We start from the raw sequence: 8643 nt of genomic DNA on the forward strand, positions 1-8643 counted from the left end.
CGTGATACAGGTGAGCAGACGCCAGACTCCCCTGGACTCTTGAAGCCTGCGTTATGGAGGCTTAGCTAATAGCCTTGCAAAGGCCTTCAGGCTTTTCCACCCGCTCACCTTTAGTCTTCTCTTTGACACTTTTACCTACGGTATGTGAACCCCAAAACTTTGAGAAAGATTTCAGTTAATTTAGAAAGTTTATTTTGCCAAGGTTGAGGACACACCCGAGACACAGCCTCAGGAAGTCCTGAGGACATGTGCCCAAGGTGGTTGGGGCACAGCTTGGTTTTATACATTTTCGGGAGACATGAGACGTCAATCACTATGTAAGAAGTACATCAGTTCCTTCCAGAAAGGCGGAGACAGCTCAAAGCAAGCCCTCCCCCCCAACATCACTGGGGGCTTCCAGGTCGCAGGTAGGTGATAGACAGATGGTAGCATTCTTTTGAGTTTCTGTTAAGTCTTTCCAAAGGAGGGAATCAGAATATGCATCTATCTCTGTGAGCCAAAGGGAAGACTTGAATAGGAGGCAGATTTGCCCTGAGGAGTTCCCAGTTTGAAGGGGCCCAAGATATTTTTCTTTCACAGGTATACGATTAGTATTTCTTAAAGACTTAGAATATCCGCCTGATCGGAACATTTGAACAGTATCACTTTTCCTGTTTACTGGCTGCTCGGTAATTGTCTGCATACTATCCATCCAAATTTCCCAATTTCTTGCCTAAAAGAACTTTTGGCTTTAAATTGCCAGCTTTGTTACATGGATGTAAGTTACCTGTCCCTTTTCTTGGAGCTCATAGTCCGGAGTAGGAGAGTTTTAAATACGAATGGTAATTCCCTTAATGCTAAGGACATATGTTACATTTCAAGGGTGGAAGGGGTAAGTAAAATTGCGTTACCTGGGGAATGTGTTCTAGTAAGTCTCACTGAGAAGATGCTGGAGCTAAATCTGCTAGAATAGTGACAGTAAATGACAAGAGTTGGATTAGTGCGTGAGAAAATTTCACTTGCCTCTAACAAGCCGCAGGGATATGAAGAACCATAATAAGTTCACGGGTGGGCAAGCAGTTGGCAAGGCAGGTGTGCCTCCAGCAAAGAAGGAGGTGATGAGAAGTGAGGCTGGAGAGTCCTTGGTAGGAAGAATTGACAAGGAGTGATTAATACCAATGCATATCCTGGTAAAGTTGCTACACATCAAGGATAAAGAATTATATTCACATCCAGACATAAAAACAAGGGAATGATGATAGTGGCCTTAGACTCCTCAATGGAATCCAATGCCAGTGGGTGGCAATGTGCAGTATCTAAAAAAGGTTGAGAACAAAAGCTTGATCCCATAATATTACGTACCGCCAAGCTGTACATAATGATACTCCTACACCAGGAAAAACTCAAAAAATGCAATACTCAGGAACACTTCTTAAAAATTCTTCTTGGACAAAAAGTCCACTCAGTCAAGAGTAATCAAAGTAAATAGCAATAAAGATGTTAATGGGAAAAATGAAAAACTAAAAAAACTGACATAGAGATTTTAATCAATTCAAACATAAAACTATTATAGAATAAAATGTAAATTACATCAGAATATTTTTAAAAATGGAAACTGTCCAAAGTGGGAATATGTAGTTACAAAATACTAATTCAGGTTTCTTAATATTTTTCATAATATTATTTATTTTAGAAAATATTTTAGGAGTAACTATCTCTTACGAATAAACAATATTCTGATAATTTGTAATTTTATCAGTTTCACCAGTTATTTTGTTGATAAATTCAAATAAATATATGTCAATAATATTGCCTTGCTTTCATTTTTTATTTTCTAATTCCTAATGAGGTGAATCTTTTAATATTTTCATTGGCCACTTATAATTCTCTGTGAAGTTTCTGTTCACATAATTTATTCATTACACTGTAGATATGACACAGTTCTTTTTTACAAAATACAGCCCCAGCAATAATTTATGAATATGCAAGAAAAGCTGATACCAAAAATTTCCACGCTTATTCCGTAGGCTTTGAGTTTACTTTTCTTATGAATTCATTAATTAAATCAGTAAATCATCATGATGGAATATAAATTATTTTCATAATAAAATGATTTTATGAACATTTGCATTTCACTTAAGCTACAATATTTTGTGAAAACATAGTTGGACCCACCATTTTCCCAGTTATTTTTACCATAAGGAATCCTACTTGATTAAGAAAAAGAGTAAGTTGAGAAAAAACATTTCCATTTTGTTTTCAGATTGAAAAAAAAAGATGAGATTCCATGAGACTAGAAATGTAGGAGTGTCTCACACCTTCACAGAAGGCTCTGTTAAAAGATCAGAAACATAACTTTACTTGGTAGTAGCAAATTATCAAAAATGTTTATGGTCTTTTCTGAAAAACAATTTCTCCCAGAAACACCTGGCAGAATCAGAGTTCATTGTGTCCAAAGAAAAACTTTAGACAAATTAAAATGAGCAAAGAACAATTCCTGAATCGCTCCCCTCCTTCAGCCAGAACAGGTTCAGAAAGACTCCAGTGATGCCACGTAATCAAAGAATTATGGACAAAAAAAGCAAATACATTATAGGAAAAGAAAATGAGGTACAGAAACAGCTGAATTGGTTACAGCTTGGTGTTTACCTTACTTGGACAAGGTTTGAACAGTTGCCTACCTTTGATTGGCTGCAACACAGTGATTGGTGTAAGAGTAGATTACATCCTGTTTACACATCCGGTTAGGTTACAGTTCACTGTGTGTTGAGAAACATTTAGGCCAAACTTAAAATTTGTAAGGAGGCAGCTTTAAAGGCTAAACTTTCTTTAAAAGTTATTAGATGTTCTGTCAATTGTTTCACCAATAGTTAACAGGTTTTTTTTTTTGTTTTTGTTTTCTACGCTATTAAAATAGTATATAAATACTTGCCCCCATTGATTCTGTTTTATCATGTTACATTTTAGTCTTTAATTGAATTGAACCTATTTTTTCCCTAAAATTCAACCTATTCATCCATTTACACAGATTTTTTAATCTAAATATTTTCTATCAAATTGCTAAACATTTTTAGCCACATTCTATTTTCATTGCTGCCCATATATTTTTTACCATCATTTTCAGCTACTAAATAGTATCTAGTCCTAGATATCTGGCAGCCCATTATCAGGAACTTTTCATGAAATGCTTCAGTGACCTTGTTTAAGTCAGTAATGAAGTTTATAATCATATTCTATGACCAAAAAAAGTACAGGTAGTAGATTTTCCAATCTCAGCCCATGTCTACTCCTTTATTTCCCAGTGTGGCAGAACTTTTGAACAGTGAAAATCCTTCTGTCTGAGGAAGTTTGGACTATGTGATGTGAGATTCATAGACATTGACTAGTGTCATTAGCATATTTTAATAGTATTTACATTTTTTATTAAAAATAGATGATGTAGTAGTGACTTTTTGAAGGACTAGCGAAGCAGGATATTTCCCTGACCCCTTCATGGGACCCATGACAGGGGTGCCTCATTTACTCAACCTGCTGCTCACAACTCCTCACGGGAGGGAGCACAGGAGCAAACAAGGGCGAGGACTGGCGTGCACCAGCGCTGGAACCACCCGGCTGCTTCGGTGCTGGTGGGATCAAACTCAACTCACTCAGACCCACTGTGTTCCACCCCTCGAGGGAGCATGCAGGTGAGTGGGTGCAGGAGTCAGGGTGAGCACTTTTGGGCGCCAGCAGGAGCAAACTCCATGTAGGGCCCTGCAGCAGTGACTAGGGGGCTGCTTGTGACTCTCAAAGCCCCAAAGAGCATGTTACCGTGTTCTTTTAGCTCTGCCATCTACAGTCGCCTTAAGTGTAAACAGCTCAATGGGCCCTTTGCCTTTTCGCATGAGGCAGGTGCCCTCCATTAACAAGAGTAAAGGGCCTTTTGTATCTGCACTCAGGGTTCCTGAGCTCTTGTCCAGTGTCCAGAAAAAATGAGGTCACACAAAATAATAGAAGGACGATAAATGCGGGGCATTTTATAGCTGCTGAAAGTGGCTCTCAGCAGGAAGAAGAACAGAAAAGGGGATCAGCTAGGTAGGTATTCTTCCCCTGAAGTCCTGCTGAGGGACTATGTTAACTTCTCTTCCAGGTTGTACAAGGGGCGTGGCTTCAAAGGCAAAAACTCCCCAGCACCATGCTTCCATCTACCTCCCCATCCGGGAACCTAGAGTTCTTGGTCTAACTTTCCCACCTGGGCTAGGTAAAATTTCAGGTGTGCTCCTTTGTTTTAAAAACCCGCAAAAAGCTCTGGGAGGAAGGGCATCTGTTTTGGCTGGACAACCAATCCTGCATCAAAATCGAAGATCAGTCACCCCAGAGGAAGTTTCAAAGAACTCCTCTCATTGGACAAGAACATGAATGGGGCAGGAAAAACTTCAACGTTAAAACTCCACTGTACCTTACCTGTGTGGACTCCTACTCCGGATCCCCTCCAAAGCAACCTGGGAGCTGTCTCTCCCTCTCTGCCTGTGCGGATTTCCCTCTCTGGGATCCACTCCCACAACAGTTGGAAGCTCTCTCTACTTCTCCCTCTTTCTCTCTCTGCCTAATAAATCGCTTTCTGCAAAACACTTTGGGTCCCATATTTACTTGACTAGTAAGCTTACTATGCCGCCAGGGCATCTTTCTCATTCCTAGGGCAGGGGAGCCCAAGAACCTCAGGGCACATCCCATTGGGGAGAGAGCTGAGTCCCATCCCTCCACTCGGTTACATCTGTGGCAGGCAAGCCAGCCCGGAGAGGGTGGTGAGTGCATCCGACCACTCTCACTTGCTAAAATCTGTCCTATGGCTTCTCTTAAATCCGTTAAGGAGAGAGCACTCTGCACAGAGGCCACCGGGCCTGCATGGGACCGCAGGAGTCCCAAAGGTGGGCCATCCGCATTTAAAGGCACTAAGCCCGGGTTTCTCCAAACCGTACCCCTTTCTCTCTGCTGTCTGAGTCAAATTGCCTGTGGAAGGGGGTGGGGGCATGGCCAGGCCAGGCCCGGGAGCTCCACATGTTGCAGCAGGCGCCACCTGAGCGGAGTGGAGTGGGAGCATGCTCCGCTCAAGCCGCTACTAACCCAGGAACACCGGGCCTGCTTGGTTGCTGGCCGCGTACCTAGCCATGAATTGTGCCTGCCTAGCGGGCTGCTGTGCACTCTATGAGGCCCACCTTTAAATAGCGTGGCTGCCGGAATTTAAAAGTTACAGGGGCACCGTCTCAGAGCGGGCAAGCTAACCCGAGCCTGCCAAGCTAACCCGTGACGGCTGGCTTCTGCAAGGTCTCACCAAGCCAGGAGAGCCCTCCTAGCATCCAGGCTCAGTCTGGGCCCCCACCACTGCCAAGCACGGCATTGTTTTCCTGGGGGGATGCTTAAGGGAACCCGGACAGCGGAGCCGGGTGCATTGAGGGAGGTGCCCAACACGCACGTGTGGTCCCGGCGGCCGCCTTCGGGGTCAGTGGCACCGCAGAGGGTGTGCTTTCCCAGGGCTGCAGGATCTGCCTGTGTGAGATGCGCCTAGCTTTTCAGACTCACAGCTGCCTGCTGCTCTTTTCTTTCAGACCTATACATCCAAGATCCAGGTTTCCATAAAGGAGCCTGCTAGTGCAGTGGCTAGGGTGTATGTCTAGCACCTGCAAGGTCACTGGTTCAAATCCCTGGAGGGTCTGGATTAACTGAGGCTTGAATGGGGATCCAAGAGCTGAAGGCTATAGGGCACCACACAGATTTCCCAATCCAACTGAATGGTTTTTTGTCACCTGCAATTTTCCCAATCCAACTGAATGGTGCCAGAATCTAATAATGTACAATTTGTCTTGCCTAGGATTGGCTCTCCATACAGTGGAACTTCTCCATCTAGAATACCATAGTCAGACCTGGTCCAGGGCTCAAATAGTTAATTACAGGCCCCACAATCCTAGGGCATATTCCCATAATGGAAAGTGGGGTGTGGAAGGAGGCCTGGTTCCTGAGGGCACCGTTTCAGCCTCTGCCATGTGGTCACCCAGCCTTCTTTAGGACCATTGTTCTTAGAGGTCCCTCCCTAGAAGTATCATCCTAGGGCAGTTTTATAATCAGGCCTATGTTAATTAAACTCTTGCTAGGGAATATTGGTACCCATCACCCAAGCCGCACTGGCCTAGTTCAGGGACATAGTGGTACAAACTACTAATCCCAGCAGTCCACATGTCCTTATGGTGGTCAATGGGGACATATAGACAGTGAGCATGTGCCATGGCGCTGGTAAGCATGATTAAACGCAGCGTGTGGGGCAGCCCCGGAAGATGATCACACATCTTGGGCCAAGGAAATTACAAGGTGCTATAACTAGGGGATGCCCCAGGTCTGGCACTATATAACTAGGGGATGCCCCAGGCCTAGCGGTTGCAAGGAATAACCAGGGATTTGGGCATTCCTGTGTTCAATTTCAGGTGGATGCTACTCTTCCCAAGGCAAAGTCTCCATTAAAATGTATCCTGGACAACTGGGACCAATTTGACACATGATCTTTGAAGAAGCAGCAGCTCATTTTTCTCTGCCGAATAGCATGGCCACAATACCCTCTGCCTAGTGGAAAAACCTGGCCTCCTTAGGGAAGTATAAATTACAACACCATTGTACATTTAGACCTGTTCTGTAAGAGTGAAGGTAAATGGTTTGAGGTCCCCTATGTGCAAGTTTTCTTTTGTCTAAGAAATAATCCTCAGCTATGTAAGGCCTGTACCCCATACCCTTCAGGCCCCTCCTCAGGACTACTTCCACATTTAGGACTCCCTGTAGCTCCTTCCTCCACCAAAGCTAACCAGGTCTCCTCAGCTCCTGCCACCCAAGTGGAATCAGGGAAGGCCAAAGGGGCATAGGCACCTCCAGCTACTAGGGTGCCCCAACTTTACCCACTACAGGCAGTGGGAGGAGAATTTGGTCCCACCAAGGTGCACACTCCCTTTTCACTTTCTGCCTTAAAGCAAATTAAGGCAGACAGGAAAATTTTCAGATGACCCAGACAAGTACATAGATGTTCTGCAGGTCCTGGGTCAGTCCTTTGAATTGGATTGGAAAGATAACATGTTATTGCTTAGTCAGACTCTAACCAGCGATGAGAGAGAGGCTGCTCTAGCAGTGGCCCAAGAGTTTGGGGACACCTGGTACCTTAGTCAAGTACATAACCAATGATGCCAGAGAAGGATAGATTTCCTACAGGTAGACAAGCAGTCCCTAGCACGGACCCTTGCTGGGATCCTGACTCAGAATAGGGGGACTGGAGTCATAGGCACCTATTAACCTCAGTTCTTGAGGGATTAAGGTGAACTAGGAAGAAGCCCATGAAGTATGCAATGTTATCCACCATAACTCAGGGAAAGGGAAAAAACCCAACAGCCTTCCTTGAGCGGTTACAGGAGGCCTTAAGAAAGTATACTCCCCTGTTGCCAGACTCCATTGAGAGTCAGTTAATACTAAAAGACAAATTTATTATGCAATCAGCAGCAGACATTAGGCGGAAGTTCCAGAAGCTGGCCCTGGGCCAGAACAGAACCTAGAATCATTACTAACCTTAGCAACCTTGGTGTTCTATAATAGAGACCAGGAAGAACAGGCTGAAAGGAACAGGAGAGACAAGAGAAAATCCCTAGCTCTAGCCATGGCCTTCAGGCAAGCAGACCCAAGGGGCTCAGAGGAGAGAAAAGCTTGAGTTAGCCTCCAGTCTGACAGAGCTTGCTACCACTGCGGTCTAACAGGACACCATATAAGAAATTGCCCCCAAAGAAATGGACCACCACCTTGTCCTTGCCTACTATGCCAAGGGGATCACTGAAAGGCACACTGTCCCAGGGGATGAAGGCTCCCAGGACGTGAGGTGGCTAACCAGATGACCCAATAGCAGGACTGAAGTTTCCAGGGCAAGTGCCAGCACAAGGCATCACCCTCACCAACCCCCGGCTAAAGCTAGCCATAGAGGGCCAGGAGGTCAATCTCCTCCTGGACACTGACTGGCACAGCCTTCTCCATTGTAATTTCCTGTGCTGGACAGTTGTCCTCCAAGTCTGTAACTGTCCAAGAAGTCCTAGGACAAGCAGTCTCCCAATATTTCTCCCAGCCCCTAAGCTGTAACTGGGAGATATGCTCTTCTCCCATGCCTTCCTCATCATGCCAGAAAGTCCCACTCCCTTACCAGGGAAGGACCTGTTAGCCAGAGCAGGAGCCATTGTCTATATGAACATCGTCAGGGAGGAAATCCCTCTCTGCTGCCCATTATTTCAAGACGGGATTAATCCAGAGGTTTGGGCAATGGATGGATAATTTGGATGGGCAAAGGATGCATGCCCAATTAGAATAAGGCATCCCACCTCTTTTCCTTACCAAGGACAGTACCCCCTAAAGACCAGAAGCCAAAAAGGGGCTACAGAATATTGTAAAGAACTTAAAAGCTCAGAGTCTAGTAAAGTCCTGTAGCAGCCCTTGTATACTCCAATTTTAGGTGTACAAAAACCTAATGGACAGTGGAGGCTGGTGCAGAAGCTCAGGCTTATTAATGAAGCTGTGATCCCTTTATACTCAGCTGTACCCAACCCTTACACCTTGCTCCTCAAATACCAGGAAAGGCACCATGGTTTACAGTCCTGGCTCTTAAGGATGCCTTTT

Source organism: Cebus imitator, unplaced genomic scaffold, assembly GCF_001604975.1.
Source record: "Cebus imitator isolate Cc_AM_T3 unplaced genomic scaffold, Cebus_imitator-1.0 Scaffold80, whole genome shotgun sequence".
In the NCBI taxonomy this organism is placed as follows: Eukaryota; Metazoa; Chordata; class Mammalia; order Primates; family Cebidae; genus Cebus; species Cebus imitator.